At 45.7% G+C, this 18,280-nt stretch overlaps 1 pseudogene; it reads right to left on the reverse strand.

Moving 5' to 3' along the window:
• Positions 1-1,736: 1,736 nt before the first annotated feature.
• On the reverse strand, positions 1,737-17,901 carry LOC144115581 (uncharacterized; annotated as a pseudogene).
• Between the last annotated feature and the right edge of the window lie 379 nt (positions 17,902-18,280).

Raw genomic sequence — 18,280 nt, forward strand, 5'->3', positions numbered from 1 at the left:
AGGCAAGAAGGCTGGATGCCAGGGAGAAGCAGCATAAACAAGAAAGGAAGGCCGAAGAGCATCGCACAGCTGCAGCTCAGCAGCAAGCAGTGTTGAGCATTGTGGAAAAAGTGCTCAGCAAAATAAATAAAATAGAATGAATGTATTTTTTTTACAAAAAATGACTGAAAGTGTTCATTTGCATGGAATTAAAAAAAATAAACATCCTCTATGTACACAAGCTCAGCTGCATGTTCTGGTTCTTCGCAGAGTGGCATGAGAGAGAGAGAGAAACCCTCTAATGAAAAGGCAGAGAATTTAGCAGAGGTGTAAAAATCGCTGGCATGCTGCTCTGCGTGGGGAAGGGAATTTGGAAGGTAAAGACAGGGGGAGAGGAGTGCAAGAAAAGTTAAATTAGTGAAAGAAAAAAAAGGGGGGGAACGAAATGTGGCCATTAAATTCCTACTAAGGGGCATCAGCGAGAAATGATGTAACATATGAAATGATGAGGCGCACAGTTTGATAAATGGCCTAACAAAGCTCTGCAAGAAAAATGCATGAGAGCAACATGCTATATAGAATTGGAGCTTGTCGAGATGTCCAACTTCCTTTAAGTATGCAAACGAAAAGTTCATTGCATGTCTCAGTTGCCTAGGGCATGTTAAGGGACCTGAAACACTGTCCATTGTTAAAGGCACTGGGGGGAGCTTTTCCAGGCACTGCTCATAGTATGCACGCTCCTCAGCAAATGCAGGGCTGTCACGGAAAACTGCTGTCGGTATGTACCCAGCATGAAGGCAACCTTCCATTGATGAGACGAGGGCAATTATCAGTCGCAGACCTGTTTCGATGGAACCGATTCATTTCTTGGGGGTACTCATTGTGGCTGTCAAGAAACCAGGTGATGCGTTTGCAGATCATTCGCTCCATTAGCTTACCTACGCAGCTCAGTAGAGCGATGGGCCGGAAGGATGCGCAGCTTGTTGGCTGCTTACAAGGTTTCAAAATAGGCACAATTTTTGCCAGCTTCCATTCTGTGGGGATCTCACCAGTCATCCGGGAAGAATTGTAATATCCCAGGAGTCAAAGACGGGGTTCCAAGATAAATGTTCTATAACGTACCTCTCTGACCTTGCCACCATTTTCAGGAACTTGAGCGGTGAGCCGCCTTGCTGAGATGACGCCTTGGTCGCGTAGGTAGTCTTGTAGGTCTTCGTTTCAGTACGTGATTGGCACATCTTGTATTGTTCCATAATTAGCTATGTATGAGTAAAGTACACGGGCCTCCACAACTACTCCAGCCAATGTAGTGACTGCAAGCAGGCGGTTGGCAGATAGTAGTGTTGACACTGTAACCATGAGGCTACCATCCTTGTTAATTCGATAGTTTCTTGAGCCGACAATGGCATGGAATCGTCTTTCAGTAGGTGCGATGATGATTTAGATACTCGTGCAAAGAAGGGGGCTCAGTGCAAAATAATATGCCACCTGGCTGTCGTATAGGCATGTATGACAGTTGGACAGAATAGTTCCTGCCTTGTACATCTCAGCAACTTGTCGAAGGAGGTTTTGGTTTTTTTAAAGTCCAAAAATGCAAACTCTGCTACAACTTTACCAAATCCCCACTCTACAGCTTGTCATACACGGCTCATACCACTGTTGAACGCAAGCTGCTGAGGGGTCAGAAAGTTGCCGCCATACGGTTTCATCAGAAGTGGTTGCAGCGGGTATGCTGGGTCGCCGTATATCACGTAGTTTCAGCCCCCCACCAGCCTCTCCAATTTACTGTACAAGTTGCTGTCTCGAAGGATTCCTGCACAAGCGATTGCAACAGCAAGATATCATGAATCACAGGGGTACATAAATGAAATGCACTGAACCAGAAAAAGAGCAAAATCCATTCAATATTTTTTTTACATTCCATAAACTTCGCTTCACGAGAGCTGTTGCACGTCACCATGATAAATACCTGACTGTGTACTTCATCACGTCAGGAAAATTTCGTTGGGTTTGATGGCACATGATTGGCTGAGGCTCTCATGAACAATACACAGGGTGATGAATGCCTGCTTAGGGTAGTAAAGGCTAAAAGTTTTCAAATTTATAATATCTCCTTCGAGGAACCTAAGGACACATGAGGGATCTAACTGAATATTCTCTTAAAAACAAGCAATGATAAAACGGAATGTGAGCTAACGAAAACTGCTATGGTTTAGGGGCTTTAATGTCCCAAAACGACTCAGGCTATGAGGGATGCCATAGTGAAAGGCTCCGGAAATTTCGACCACCTGGGGTTCTTTAATGTGTACTGGCATTGCCCAGTAGATGGGCCTCCCACAGTACATGCACTGAAATTGGAACCATACAGAAAAAGAGAAAACTGCTATGCTAAACAAGTTGGTGCCTTGAGGTAAACTAAGAAGAACACAAAGCTGCATATGTATATCATAGGACAATGCTGCTACATATTTATTTCTGGTTGCCGCACTCATAAATTCATGTGCATTCATGAAACTAGTGACGATATAACATGTGCTGGGTATTTGGCGGATACTATGTATATTTGATAAACTTATGCCCGTCACATGGGCACTTTGACAGCCTTCGAACCAACAGAACAATGACTTAACGACGAAAGGAGTGCTACTAGATGGGCAGCTGCAATGGCATCGAGTCAATAATCTTTCAAGCCAAAAAACAAGTGCTGAACTCTATGAACACTTCAAACTGTTTCAGCTGCACCAGTGTGCACTCTGGGATGCTGGAAGCTACATGTAGTGGAATAAAATCTCAACAATAGAATCCTGAAAAACTGGTCGGCTTTAAAATACAGAACTTATTTTTCATAAAGAAGGTATGCCAGCCTGCAAAATGCTGCAGCAAATACAATTTTTGCAGTCGGACAAATACGCCCAGCACGTGCTTGTTTAAAAGTGTCGCACTGCTATTACAGTTAGTCCAAAACACGAAATTTAGTTTAGGAACAAATCATAGTACTGCAGTAAATATGCATTTCATTTTAACCTATTCACGGCAACAGTGGTGCCACAATAGCTTAATATGAGATAATGGAACCTTTGATGGCCATAGAGTTTTCCATGTACTTGCGCCGCAGCTTCTGAGCTCAGTTACAATAAAGAATATGAGGTCCTCAACTAAACAACATTTTAGATGTGCCCAAGTGATGCAGGTATAAATTAACAACCAGAGTGGAAGTCTGTGATGATACAGAACAGCCATTAGCGGCTTAGTACCCTGTATTTTTCAAACCGAAACAGAAACGCATGCCCACATCTTGTAAGAAAAAATACAGCACAATGCATTGTGCTGCTGGGCAGCCGTGCAGATGAGGATCAAGTGTGCATGGCCAGCCATCTTGATGGAGCACAGTCTTGGAACAGCTCACAATGCACAGGCACAAGTACTGTGCAATTCGAGGATTGGTCCACAAACGCAAGAAAACAGCCTTAATTTTCAGCAGTGACAGGTTTGAGGACAAACTAGGCTATAAAGTGCCAATACAAAAGTCTGTCAGAGATAACAATGAAGTGCAAATCTGGAATTTTTAATTTGTAAAAAAAAATGGAGATAGCAGGTGCAATGCTTGTGTATTATTTGTTTAAGGCAAAAAGAAAGTCTCAAATTATTGATTACATAGCAGGTCTTTTAGGTAGCCTTCAATGTATTTTTGCTTTCACATACCTTCTCGTGAACTCTGGGGGCTAAAATGTTAAATAAAATGTTATGTCAAGTCGTCAGTACATATTGAAAGCTACATTGACAGCAAATTAAGGTGTACACTGGTGCCTTCCTTTCATATGTTATGCATGCAGCTACACATCTGAAGACACTACAGCTATACTGCTGTGATGCACATCACCACAGTGTGCCCATCACAAAAAACCCCACATTACTGTTTAATGTTGACCCTAAAGCTGACCAATGTAACCTGCTCCTTTCATGCTGACAAAGGAACCAACCTGCATCATGCCGTCTTCCCCGTCCAACTGGCACACAATGCCATTGGGGCACATCAGTGATTGGTATTTCACGCAATGTACCCTCTTATGGTCCGAAAAATATGCTCGCTGGTTCCACTTAGGTCGGCATATAGGCCGAGCTGTTCCATCAATGAAGGCCCAGCAATTCGGCAAGGGAGCACCTTTGCTTTTCACGGCCTGGAAGAGGAAAACAGTGTAAGGAAGTAGAACAACATCACTGTTCATTGAAGGAAACACTCTTTAAATCTGCAGTCAAGTCATAATTACGTGCGGTCCACTGACTACCTCTGTGACTATGACATCCGTTTATTAAATTACTAGATGTGAAGTCAATTTTGCAGCACACTTCTAGCACGAAATGTCAGTAATGCTGGCAATGTGTGTGGAAACACACATTAGCAGAAGAGAGAAAACAGCTTGAGGCATCTATTTACCAAAACAAAGTATGAAAACACCCATAAATGGGCCAGAGGTCGAGCTTATATTCACTTTGGGTAACCTTGGCGTTCTTCAGTGCATTATGGCACTTCTTCCACAACTCTATCATCCACTGTTATAAGCTGTGGCCAGCTATACTCCCTTGGCAGACCTATCTATGGGTAGACGTGCATGAATGCTTATACCGCATTGTATGCAACAGTGATGGTCCAATGTTTAGGGGAATCCACAAGGTGATAGGATAGCATTCCTGTTACGCTCAGTTGGCACAGCGACTGCTCTGAAGCTGTGGTTCTGGGTTCAAACCCGGGACCAGGATGCATTTTTCTTTGACGACGAAGTTCCTGTGGAAGCTGTACAGCTTTCCTTTGCACACATATAGCTGCACTTGGGTGGATGCTGATGAGTAATCACTGTCTTATTATGTATGTGCTACCATTGGTTACTGCATGTTTTTTTTAAGAAGATTGACTAGTCGGTCGATTGGTGCATCGTTCTAAAACAGAGCACACGTACAGAACACAGGAGAGATAAACAGTGCCATGACGCTGTCTACCTGCTTAGTATAACTTTCCTGATGTCTATTTCTAAATATATGATTTCCTCACAAGTTTTCTCTCTGCCAGCATTACCAATGAAAGCACTCATGCACGTTTTGTTTACATTGTCCTTAGATTATGAACAGAAGTCAGCTCAAAGCTAGGTTTGCACAAGAATTATCTGCAATGGGTTACATGGTTTACATAGGTGTGTGCTCATAAAAACTTCCTAGGCTCATGCAGGCAGTCATTTCAGTAGTACCTCGCTGACCCACAGTGGGCACGGCGGAAGCTCAGGGATTATGCGTCTCACAAGCCTCTTCTTGTTTTTCATTCAGGCCGTGCACATCATCGCTGCAAAGCGTTCATCAGGTGAAACATGCTTCGGTTTTCCTGTCGAAGCGGCCGAGCAACACGTACCCTGGACCAGCCAGTCAATAGACAACACCCGCGGAACAGAAAATCTGGACCTGCGCACTTGGAAACTTCAGCTTCCTGATTATCGCGAGCCGCCACCGTCTACGTCATCAGCTCCGATGCCTATATATATGGATCCCCCGTGCTGTGCAGTCAGTGGGCACGGCGGAAGCTCAGGGATTATGCGTCTCACAAGGCCCTTCTTGTTTTTTATTCATGTAAGGGACAACCGTCCTCTTCACGCTTACCACAGTGACGATGTCTGTCTTTTGCTTCTGCCGTGCCCACGGCTCGTGAGCGGAGTGCTTCTAGCAACTTACCATTGTTTCGTAGACTTGCTCCGTTCTTGTGGTGATGTGGAACCTAATCCTGGCCCTAATACTACTGAAACTATGCTTAAAAAATTATTGATGAACTGAGTGAACTGAAACAAACCACACAGTCTGTAAGTCAACAACTAGGTGAAGCAAATGACAGGGTGGCATCTATCGAAAGAAAACTGGACGGACTCACCTCAACTGTCACTGATTATTCGCAGAGAGTCGATGAACTGCAAAACACTGTAGAAACTTTGCTCCGGAAAGTTGATGACTTAGAAAACAGGAGTAGGAGAAACAATCTAATTGTGTATGGCGTGCAGGAAAAAAAATGAAGAACAACACCAGGACCTAGAAGCGTTTGTGTCAAAAAAAAATTCTGAGTAACATACTGCAGGTGCCTAATGCGTCCATCGAGCGAATCCACAGAATTGGACGGCCCGCTGAAAACAAATGCCGCCCAATAATATTTAAGTTGTTGGACGGAAGGGACAAGGGTAGGATTCTTCAAAACTGCAGCAAACTGAAAAACACAGAATATAGCATCTCTGAAGACTTTTCGCCAAGGGTTCAGTCGATACGCAAGAAGCTCTGGGTCAGCGCCCAACAGCAGAAAGCAAACGGTGCAAAGGTCGGGCTGTTTTTCGACAAGATGAAGATAAACGGAGAGCTGTTCAGATGGGACGAAACTCGTGAGGAGAGGGTGGCCGTAAGTGGTGAATGACCAGCCTGTCGGGTCTCTCGCAAATATGGCGGACATGCGCAGACTGCGGGATTACCCAGCCAACGACTAGATATCCACCCCACTGCAGGCCCTCTTTCTTTTTCTTTGTTGAATATCAATGCCAGAAGCATATGGAATAAACGCGATGACCTAGATGCTCTCCTTATCACACATGACCCAGACGTCACAATCATAACGGAAACATGCCTGAACGAAGCAATTCCAGATACAGAAGTAGTACCCAACACCCACGAGATAGTATGGCATGATCGCAGCACAAGGGGAGGGGGCGTAGCTATAGCGATAAAAAAAGAATTAGATTACACAGTTATTCCTCATAGCACAGGCATCGAAATGGTTTGGATTTTGCTTCGGTTTTGTCATCTGAACATTTTTATTGGTTCTGTGTACAGGCCCCCCGATGCTGACATTTCGGTTCTTGAACGACTGCACGATTTTATGGAAGAACATCGTAGACATTATACTCATATAATGATGTGTGGTGACTTTAACTTGCCAAGAATTAATTGGGAGCTTCTGGCGGGAATAACTTCATGTCAGCATGCCAATCTTTTGCTTGACATTGCCTTTGCATTCAATTTAAAGCAGGTCGTGCAGGGGCCGACTCGTATTGCATCAGGTGCAAGCTCGGTTCTTGATCTTGTGTTTATTAGCGATGCCATTGAGAGACTCGGTCTCTCTATTGATATCATACCAGGTATTTCTGACCACGAAGCAGTGCTCTTCAAAAGTAACATGTTGCGGCCGCCTGCCCTTGAGTTAAGAAAACCGTTTCTTGACTTTAACAATGCCCTAGACGAAAGTATTTTAGATTTATTGGAACAAGACTACGATCAATTCATCGATAAACATGCGGCTGGTCTCATGAATGTCAATGACCTATGGGTGCACTTCAAGACTATTGTACATGAATGTATCGCAAGATACGTGCCGAAGAAATATAGAAAAATGTATCGCACTAGTCCATGGATTACGCGTGAAGTGATCCAGCTTAAACGTCGCATCAAGCGCCTAGGATCCACACGATTTAAAACAGGTCACGTTTCTCTGCAGTCCCTTCGCTTAGAGCTGCGCATGAAAATAAAACAATCTAAGTATAACTTTTTTAATGTTAAAATGCATAAGTTTCTCACTACAGACCCCGCTAAATTTTGGACACACTTAACACAGAAGAAGGATCCAGTTAGTAAAATTCGTTCTAATCACAGGGAAATTAATGATCCTTATTGCATTGCATCTACTTTCAATGATTATTTTTCTTCAGTGTTTACAATGGATAGTACGCACACCCCTGAATTTCAGTCTCCGTGCCTTATTTTGCCAGACTTAATATTATCTGTCGAAGGAGTTGTTGCTGCCCTGCTTAATTTAAACGCAAGAAAGTCACCCGGACCTGATGCCATCCCGAATACGTTTCTCTTCCGCTATGCAGAATGGTGTGCTAAATACCTTGTGGTAATTTATAATGAAAGCCTTTTAAATTCCGAAGTTCCAACTGACTGGAAGGTTGCGAAGGTCATCCCCATTCACAAATCCGGCGATAAACTGTGTGTAAGTAACTACAGGCCAGTTTCACTATTATGTACTTCGGGTAAGATTATGGAGCATTTCATTTTCAAGCACTTGAGTTCTTTTTTAGAAAGTAGCAATTTCTTTTCTAGTAGCCAACATGGGTTTCGGCGTGGCCTGTCCACTGTAACACAACTAATGAATTCTTGGCATGCCTGGATAACGGTGGGCAAATAGACACAATATTTATAGATTTCGCAAAGGTCTTTGATCGACAACTCCGACATCTGCTGCAAAATCAGCGTCTTGTTCAGTGGCTTGACTCCTACCTTTCTGAACGGCATCAGTACGTCCAGATCTCTGGTTCTAATTCTCCGCCAGCTGCAGTTCTTTCGGGAGTCCCCCAAGGCTCTGTGCTTGGTCCACTTCTGTTCCTTATTTATTTAAATGACTTAAGCTTCGATTCCCCAGTGCGATGCTGTTTTTTCGCAGACTGCGTTGTATACCTACCTATTCATAAAGCTCAGGATCATAGTATACTAAACGACTACCTATCAGAGGTTTGTAAGTGGTGTCTGTCCTGGGAAATGTCCTTAAACACCTCAAAGTGTGCAAAAATGACAATTACACGCAAAAAGCAGGTTCATAATTACACATATAAAATTAACGGGACAGCTATTTCTCATGTAAATGAATACAAGTACCTGGGGGTTGCATTTAGCAGTAACTTAAGCTGGAGCTCGCATATCGGGAATTTGGTTTCAAAGGCGTCCAAAACGCTTTGGCTGTTAAGAAATCGCCTAAAGCACTGCACAACTAAAACAAAATTAACAGCCTACACTGCATTCGTACGCCCAATGCTGGAATATGCAGACGTTCTTTGGGATCCGCACACCCAAGTAGATATAAATCACATCGAAGGCGTTAAAAAAAAAAAGCACTAAGATTTATCTACAACGCATATGGTAGGCAAGTGTCTGTCACTAATCTACTAAGGCAATCTGAACTCCAGACGCTTGAATCCCGCCGCAAGTTACACCGTTTAAAACTGCTGCATGGCATTATTAATAATTTAACAAACATTAATTTTGGCTCTTACATGGAATATAATACTTCCCGCCCAACACGCGGCAAACAGCTCGACAGTAGTAGTTCCACGATGCCGAACTAACGCTTACCAGTTTTCTTTCTTTCCAAAAACAATATCAGAATGGAACGGGCTTCCGCGTGACGTGGTCAGCTTGACAAACCAAGATTCCTTCTTATCTGCTGTCGTGTCGCTGTTATAGACGCAGTGTGTTTGTTCATGCTCTTACTTTTGCATTTTTGCATTCTTAAGAAGCGCAGAGTGTTTGTTATTGCTTCTGTGCTCGCTTTTTATTTTGTGTGTTCTTGCTTTGTTGCATTGCATTATATCAACGATGTATGTTTGTTCCACTCCTGCCTTGACTACCAAATGGCGGCTTGCAGTATTGAATAAAATAAAATAAAAATAAACAGTGCGCATACACAACACTACTGCTGCACAACTTTCAATACGAAGTGTGGATTAAAAGTTAAAGGCTTACTTAAAATGGCTGACCTACCCTGTTATGTCTGTCGCAGCCGAAAGCAAAACAAAGTTACAGTCTAACTTAATCAATACTGGGCAGTTGCTGTCTTTGTGCTGGAATGCTGAGTTTGTCTGGTGAGACCTTGAACACAGCTTTATGGTATCTCTAGAAATGACCTCTGATTAGTGCTCGCCACAGAGGTAACAAGGATAATTTCATGCACTGCCTGTTAAAATGCGCGGCTAATTTCACTGCCCCCTTTAGGCACTTCCCTCATTAAAAGAAAATTAAAAAATTAACGCCCCCCCAAAAAATAAAGCCATAATTGAGTTCAGCGTATAACGCGTAGACTGCTTCAACTTCATTTTCTTATATATATTGCGTAACGGTTTCCTGGGCCCGGATTACGGAACTCGCTCCGACCGCTCTACAATTGAGAGCGCTCTAAAATGCCCGCTCCTATTGGTCGCCGGCGCCATTTTGAAAAGTTGCGTCACGGGAAGCTGCAATGGCGTCACGGACAAGAAAAAACGTATGACGTTGAAGACCTAATTATGCCCGCGGTTTTAGACTGTTTTTTGCGACCGCGAAGAGTCGGTCTACAGAGTTTTAGAGGGAAAATGGCGGCGGCGGCGGCGGCGTCTGCTGTTTATTGGTGGCGGAGGCGGCAACGTCGGCGCCAGCAACGACGAAGGACTGTTTACGAGGACGCGTATGACTTGCCGGACGAGCTGTTCCGTCGGTTATTTCGACTTGATAAGGAGAAAGTGGAGTGGTTGTGCGGCGAACTTGCAGACGAACTGCGAGGCGTACGGACGAGCGCTTTGTCGGTGCGGCGGCAGGTGCTGTGCGCTCTCCGTTTTTTTTTGCCTCTGGGGGCTTTCAAGTGTGCGTCGGCAACGAGCAGACCGTCGGCCTCGCACAACCGACGGTGAGCAAGTGCGTGCGGCGTGTGGCTGAGGCCATCTGCAAAGTCGGCGCACAGAAGGGATGGGTGCGTTTCCCGGCGCACCCCGAGGAAAAAGCGGCAGCGAAGGCGACCTTCCTTCCCCGCGGCACCATCCCCGGCGTCGTCGGCTGCATCGACGGCACGCTGATTGCCATCAAAGCGCCGCGGGGAGACCCTGCAAACCGGGCAGCATTCTGGAGCCGCAAAGGATACTACGCGATGAACACCATGATCGTGAGTAGACTGGTTTTCTGACCGCATGGGTTCGAAAGCCGCGACCTCGACAGTGGAAGTTCACGTCCAAGATTGTCTGCCTGTGTTTCTCGCAGATCTGCGACGCAGACATGAAGATCCTTGCGGTCGACCCTCGCTGCCCGGGGTCTTGTCACGGTGCCTTTTCATGGCGCTACTCGCGGCTGCGTCGGAAGGTGGAGCACGGGATGCTGGAGGATGGAGAGTTTCTTCTGGGTAAGCAGCCTATTGATCATCGGGCCACTTCGACAGCACGTATTAAGCTACAGCAGTGGCTCATACCTAAATGAGGCGGGTTATAACATGGATGACATGCAACAGTACGATGTATCGTATTTATTTATTTTTTTTTGTATTTACTGTTACTGCTGGTGCAGAGGCACAAGAAACATTGTTATAAAGTGAATCGCATTTCAAGCGTAAAACACCAAGGCAGAAGAGGTGTGCACATTGTTATTGTCTTGTAGGATATCACAGTACATCATTAACCTAGAAGGCTGTGCTTACAGAGGTACCCCTTAGTCATGAATCTTCTGCATGCCTATGAATTCTGGTTCAGCATACTGGCTTTGAGCTGCTTGATATGAATCATTTATTACATAGGCAACAACACACTTCACTGCAAATTTTGGTCGTGCAGGAGACAGTGGATATCCACTGGAGCCGTGGCTGCTCACACCAGTGTCAGGGCATCCTGGTGCAAACACTGCAGAAGGGCAGTACAACGCAGCACACGCCTCAATGCGATGTGTTGTGGAACGCTTCATTGGTGTTCGCAAAAGCCGCTTCCGGTGCCTTCAAAGGTACCGGACACTCCACTACGAGCCTGAGCGGGCGGTGGTCAACATTGCAGCGTGTGCTGCGTTGCACAACATCTGTCTTGAAGAAGCCCTGGCTGCAGACGAAGACGACACTACTGATGACCCTGACAACAATGGACCACCTCTGCTTGCCGGGTACTTGGCGGGGACAGGATCCCGCATGACCTACCTGCGTGGTAGAGCCATGCGAGACCGTATCATTGGCCTCTTTGGCACAACCCGTCCGCAGAGGCAAGCACACCTGCAGATGGTGCGGCGACAGCAGCAGCAGTGGCAACAGCAGCACCACCGGCGGTAAGCCCTAGACCATCTGGCAGCTGTGGCTGCAATGACTCGCTGTGCTGGCGTGGCGAGTTGTCGCAGCCACTCTTGCTACGGGCAGTGACATTGCCCTGTGTTAGTGCGTGAGCCCCTGTGTGATATGATGCCCTTGGCCACTGGTAGCCACATTCCAGCATTTGTAAATTACTTTTTCTTACATGTGCTTGAAAGCCTCCAGTGGCAAGATATGAAGTGCGCACACCAACTGCTGCTCCACCGGCAGTGGTCACCAGTATGCCTTTCAGTACATCAGCAAGCTTGCCGCACAGCTACTGCACTTTCTCCTTCTCAAGTCGAAATACACGCCGAAACAGCTCGTCCAACAAGTGAAATGCATCCTTGTACACCGTCTTTCGCCGTTGCTTACGTCGACGTGCCCATTTAGGCAAACAGTTGCTTGTGGTCACTATGTGTTTGTTGAATGTGCACGAGGAAAAAGTGTGGTGTGGTGACTGCTAGGCACCAGTAAAGCGTTTGTTTTTCCACCACGTTTATTCATTGGTCACAATAATTTTTTTCGCCACAACTGTTCATACTAGTTTCCCAACTGTAACACACAGCAGGGAAACAAAAGCATGCAGCATCAACAGTGATTTGCATATGCCTTGTCGAGTGCTGCGCAGAGATTGCACTAGAACAGTTGTATCTTACACTGTGTCCAAACGGGCGAGTTGGCTGTACATTTTTAAGGCGAACAGTGCGAAAGACATAGCCGGAAAGCAGAGGAAAATCAGGATGAGCACTCGTCCTATGTTTTCTTTGCTTTCCGTCTAAGTCTTACGCGCTGTTTGCCCTTAAAAAAAAGCTTCATCTTGACTGCCAGCTTGAATGCTAGTAATCACAGGTTTGGCATGTTGTGCATACTTGTAGGCCCGATGCAGCCCTGGTTTGCACTTTGCTGAAACACATTTCATAACTGGTGGAATGCACAGCAAGTGCTACACAAGACATTCCTCTTCGTAGGTTTTACTGGACTAAAAAACCATGTTACGTGTACAAGACACATGAGTATCACAGACGATGATGCCAACATGGCTGCGTTTGAAGTTGTAAAGAGACCCACAAACGAGAGCCATTAACATTGTTGCATCATACCTTTAAAGGCGGAGCTCAAGCGTCCCCCAAATTTTTTTTGCCTGCATTCAACACTAGTTCAGAAGTGACTTTGGACGAATGCTGGCAAGCCTCATTTTTTCTCGTGTCTATTGAGGATAGAACATGTTACAATGCACACAATGGACACTGTACGGAAAATCAGGAAAAGTAATGCGAAAAAAAAAACGACTCAGGAACATGCAAAAAAACTTAATAGGCACAAAAACAAAGTGTTCAAAATTTATCCAGTATCCCCATATTATGATGCCCATCATAACTACAGTCACTTTAGAACAACTTTGCCCCACATGTTGCACTTGCCCACATATTGCAATGAAAGAAAACAAGCACTAGAAATGACACCTTGTGCACCTGCCACAGCTGCAGGTAAACATTTGAAAGGAATGGAAAATAAAAGAGTATAGGAGGCTTCCACACCTGGCAGAGCTTAAATTACATAATTGGATGAAAATAAATAGTGTGAAGCATCCGGGCCTGCAGAGCTTACAAGAAATAAAATAATGATGCCATGGCACATGGCAGAGATGATCTTGAATAATAGAAAAACAGAAACCTGACAGAGAAGCAAACAATGTAAATAAAAACAAGCATAAACCAGCACTTCAAAAACACAAACAAAAAATGGTACATCTCTGCAACTGGCTGAGAAGCAAACAATGTAAGTAAAAATAAACACATAAAACAAATTTTAAAATGCAAACTAAAAATATTTCAATGAGTCTGCACCTGGCAGAGAAGTAAAAAATGTTCTTGAATAAATATAAACATATGAAGCTCTTCTTTCATAAATATAGAAACACGAAAATAAAAATGAACAATTCAATGCGGTGCACGTGGGTCAAGCTGCTTTTGCAAGATCAGCGTCAGTATGCTGACGTTCTGGATGAGCAGCTCTTGCTGCCCATTTGAAGCCCGCACAGCAGCTGCCACATCCCGCATGCCCTGCATGTAAAACAGCCCCAATTACAAATTATTACTGTCAATCAATGTTGAGGTCTCGCTTAAGTTTTGTGTAAAAGGTCAGGTGCTGAGATATTTTGGACAAAGTATGGGTGTAGAAGACTCGTGTCACTTTCATAAACTCAGCTGTCCCAACCACGCCCAACAAGAGGCGTCAAAACAGAAGTAGAGGTGCTCAAGAGAGAGCACTGATATTTATGTTTAAGGTGACAGTTTCTACTGTGAAAAGTGCAGTGTGCGCAGTGAATACACACCTCCAGCATGCTCTGCTGAAACGCAGCGTCCTGGCGGTTCCGGGCCTCGGTAAGGTCCGCCAAACGCCGTGATTCATATAGCGTCTGGCGCAGGACCTCATCGGCCTCATCGTCTCGCCGTCGCTTGCCAAGAAGGCTAGGCGTGGCACGTGATGAGGGCTGCAGTCGGGGCGCTGGTGTGGGCTTCAGTGGGGGCTGAGGTGGGGGCTGCGGCGAGGGCATCGGTGTAGCTGTCAGGAGAGAAAATGTGCTCATCACGCATTGCTGCATGTAGTGGAATAAGCAAAGCATTTAGTACAATGTATTAGAGGACTTGACATAAATATACAGGACAGAAATCTCGGGCAGCATTGTTGTAGCATATTTCATGTGCACATTTGCTAGACTACTAGGAGATATCGCAGCCTCACTGCAAGAGAAATAAACATTCTGCACAGAGTGGCAAAGCCAAAGAGAGAGTTTTGTGGATAGTGCAGAATCACTGCACTTATTTGGCTACTTCTGTAAATGCTGTCAGAACGGATAATGCTATTACTTTCAAGCAGCTCCCAGAAAGGGTAGTATGGAGCTTGAATAATGGCAAGACAACTCACCGACTGTGGGGCTCGTGTGTCTTGTCGACAACTTCCTGAGGCTCCCCGTTCATCTCCTCTGCTGTAACAGGGTAAAAGGTGAAGCTGGTTGGTAGTGGCAAACCATGAAACAAAAAGAGGACTAGCAAAAGAGAAGCAATCAATATTGCGCAACCACTAGCTTATGCATTCCTGCACCTCCTCCGAGACTAAACTAAATCACAGATGAAGTAAACAGTGCTTGTAAGGCACAAGTCACAGACATAATATTTTTAAAGGGTTCACCTACATGGGGTTACGCACGTAGCCGCTCGTCCCTGCTGTGCTTCCAACTGACACCCTGCTGGGCAGACTGGTGACGTGCTGATGGGGGGCGACTGGCGGCGTGCTCACGGGGTCACTGGCGGCGTGGTGCTGGGGACCGTTGGCAACGGGTTGCTGGGGACCGTTGGTGACCGGCTGCTGGCTCTCCTGTTGCAAGAAGCCATAGCGCCATAAACTCGTACACGAGTGCCTTAACATTGAATTGCCCATTACGTCATCATGGTTTACAAACAACTGGACGCCCCACTCCAGTTGTAGTCAACATAGTACTGTGAGCTTGTTTTTATTGCCTCATCATGAACTAATCCCACACGCAACCTGTACACTTTTCTTATTGTAAATAGTTTGTGTATATTACCTCTCTCCCTATCCTCTCCCTGTTCCCTCACCTCTTTCATTTCATTTCTCCATTCTGTCTGCTATTCTTTATTTCCGCTCCCCAGCTCAGGTGCTTCAGTACCGATGGCAGATGCCGGGGCTGGCAAAAATCTTATCCTTCCTTTTTATTATTATTTTAATAAGCCATCGCCACAACTAATACTACTGCAGTGTACACCAACCTTAGTTGTCTCACCATCGAAGAACGACGGCCCGACGCCCGTGGCACTGGCCGTGCCTACAAGGGTGATAATACGGCCCCCTCGGCCACCAAGCAGGCCTCCTCCGGTGTGCCTACGATAGGATGCGGCAAGGCGTGTTCAAGTGGCATTCCATAGAATGACGTTGAAGGACTCACCTGCCCTCTTGGTTTAGGCGCGCCAATTCTGCCCTTTTCCTGCAGCAAAGCACATGCCAAAGGTGTCGTCAACCGTCGGTGGTCTTGACGGCCGGCCCCTCGTTGTTAAGTATCGACGCGAGCTGGTTCCACAGCTCGCGCTTTTCAACATCTGTGTATGAGCTTGTTAGATCGGCAGAAGCCCGAGCCAAGAGCGGATGGCTCTCCATAAACTCTATTAAGATAAGCTCTTGCTCGCTCGACATTCTTCGAGCTGGCGCCATTGCGAGACTAGAATTCCCGCGCGGAGCAATGCAGCAGCGAACACAGCGGGGAAAACAGGCAATAGTTTGTTTCGTTTTTCGAAAGCAGAGAACAACAGGGAGAAACATTTGCTCTGGGTTCGGGCTAATATGTTTTCACAGGAACATATGCGTGTACTGCGCTGCAGCAACTTGTAGCACAGCCAAGAACGAACTAAAACAAGCAAGGTTGTTAGCGTGCGCCCAAACGCCTTGCTTGGTTCTTGCTCCTTCCTAACTGAATCATTTGTGCGTCAGACGTTTATGAGGCCAAAAAGGTTTATTTTACCCAACAACCCGTGCTCCGTGGTCGTCTTGTGTTTCCTAAAGCAAAAGAAACAGAACCCCAGTCACATACTTGGTATATGGCATCTTTAAACCAATAACACAGGCTTACCTCAAGTTGTCTTCGTCGATTTTCGGTACCGACGTTTCTTGCAGGTTCCTTTCTGGAGGCCCGTGGCCTTCACTGGCTTCGATAAGTGTTATCCGTGCATTTCGGACAACCAAACAGAACCGCGATTTCAGACGACGCGTAAGAAAGCAGGAACTAGCCGTGGGATCAGCTGTTTTCTTGAAGGCCGCCATGTTCACTGTTTACATCTGTCAGCGCGCCCTCATGGCAACAAAAGTTACCCACGAAAGCAGTTAATTGCAAAAGTGAATGTTTTTCTTGTTTTTCTTCCTGTCAGTGAAAGTGAAATGCGTTTGTTTGAAAGAATAAAACAATATTTATTTTATTTGCTGCGTGTTCTTATAAAAAAGTTAGCATACGGCCCCTTGCCGTGCAAATAGGCTTCTTGTCGTTCAAATAAGCGCTTCCGGGGCGGCACCCTACTAGCCATTGGTTGATTCCGCGTTCCGTCACGCGTTGACGTCTCGCCTTGTCGTCATGATGTCGTCCTTTTGACGTAACGCTCTACAACTTTAGAGCGAGTTCCGTAATTCGGGCCCTGGAAATGCACATGATATTTACGAATAGTGCAGTACAAACAGGCAAAAAAAACGGTGACTTACGTCTGCGAATTCCTGGAGGCAGGTAGTTGTCAGCCACAGGCGATTATTGCAGTCGGTCAGCAAATGTCGAAAAGTCTTTGCGATATGACTGATTACTTGTGACGTCACGCTAGACATAACGGACGGATGCAGCCCGAATATCGGCTGTAGGTCGCACCACCTGTTCGGATATGCCAGGCGTCGAAGCGCAAGACACAGCGAATCGCGGCCTGGCACGACCACTCGCTGTGCACTTACAATTCGTTCCGGCATGGACAATGCCCTCACTAAATCGTCTACGTCCTCCTTCTCGAATCTAAACTGCTGCTTGAACAGCATGCTGTCGATTCTATCAATATCTAAGAGCCCGTGCTGCGAACGATACTTGCTCCCTCCGGCGCCTCATGTCGTACTCAATGTCTTCTAATGAATAATCGCCTTTTAGAAGCCATCGGTCTTTTCTTGATAACATGAGGTCGTCGATTTCCTCCCACGTCAACATCGACGCGACATGATGGTTATACAGGATGCTAGAAGGCATCCTGAGTGCGTAAATCACGTCGAACTCGAATCGCTCAAATTAAACGTGCTCACTGCGTCACTGAGTATCGGCGGTACAACGAAACTTCCAGGTCGTCGGCTACGGCCGCGCCTTGGCACGGCTCCAATCGACTGAACTAAGCAAAATTATTTTCATTTATTTGCACTAGACGGCGCGGCATAACACGCTAGCGCATTTTTTGAACTTGTAAGGTAGATCCGTACAGTCGCTGTTACCCACCGTTAGCGTACGCCCAGCTAAAACTATAGACCTCCTGCATGTTTGTAAACAAACGAGGTGGCGCTGCAGTCGCTAGCGAGCTCGTGGTAGGCAAAAGGTCGGGGAGTGGCGTCGCGGATAAGTGTTGAGCGCGGGTTTTCAAGGCTTGTAGGCGCGTTTCCAGTTTCTGCGAATCATAGCAATGGTCGATGCTTCCAACTTAGTAATTTGTTGAAGTACACGAGCTCGCGTTGGCCACGTGCGGCCTATAAAGAGAAATAGTTTTCCACTGTATTGTATATATGGTTAGTAGTAAACATCTAGAAAGCAACGTTCCTGCCGTTTATTTATGCGCTAGGCATTGAATAAAACTAGTTTTGACACTCTGCACTAGTTTTGCACTCTGCACTAGGACAATAGTGAGGGGAAGCGCTGGCCTT

Source organism: Amblyomma americanum, chromosome 1 (assembly GCF_052857255.1).
Source record: "Amblyomma americanum isolate KBUSLIRL-KWMA chromosome 1, ASM5285725v1, whole genome shotgun sequence".
NCBI lineage: Eukaryota > Metazoa > Arthropoda > Arachnida > Ixodida > Ixodidae > Amblyomma > Amblyomma americanum.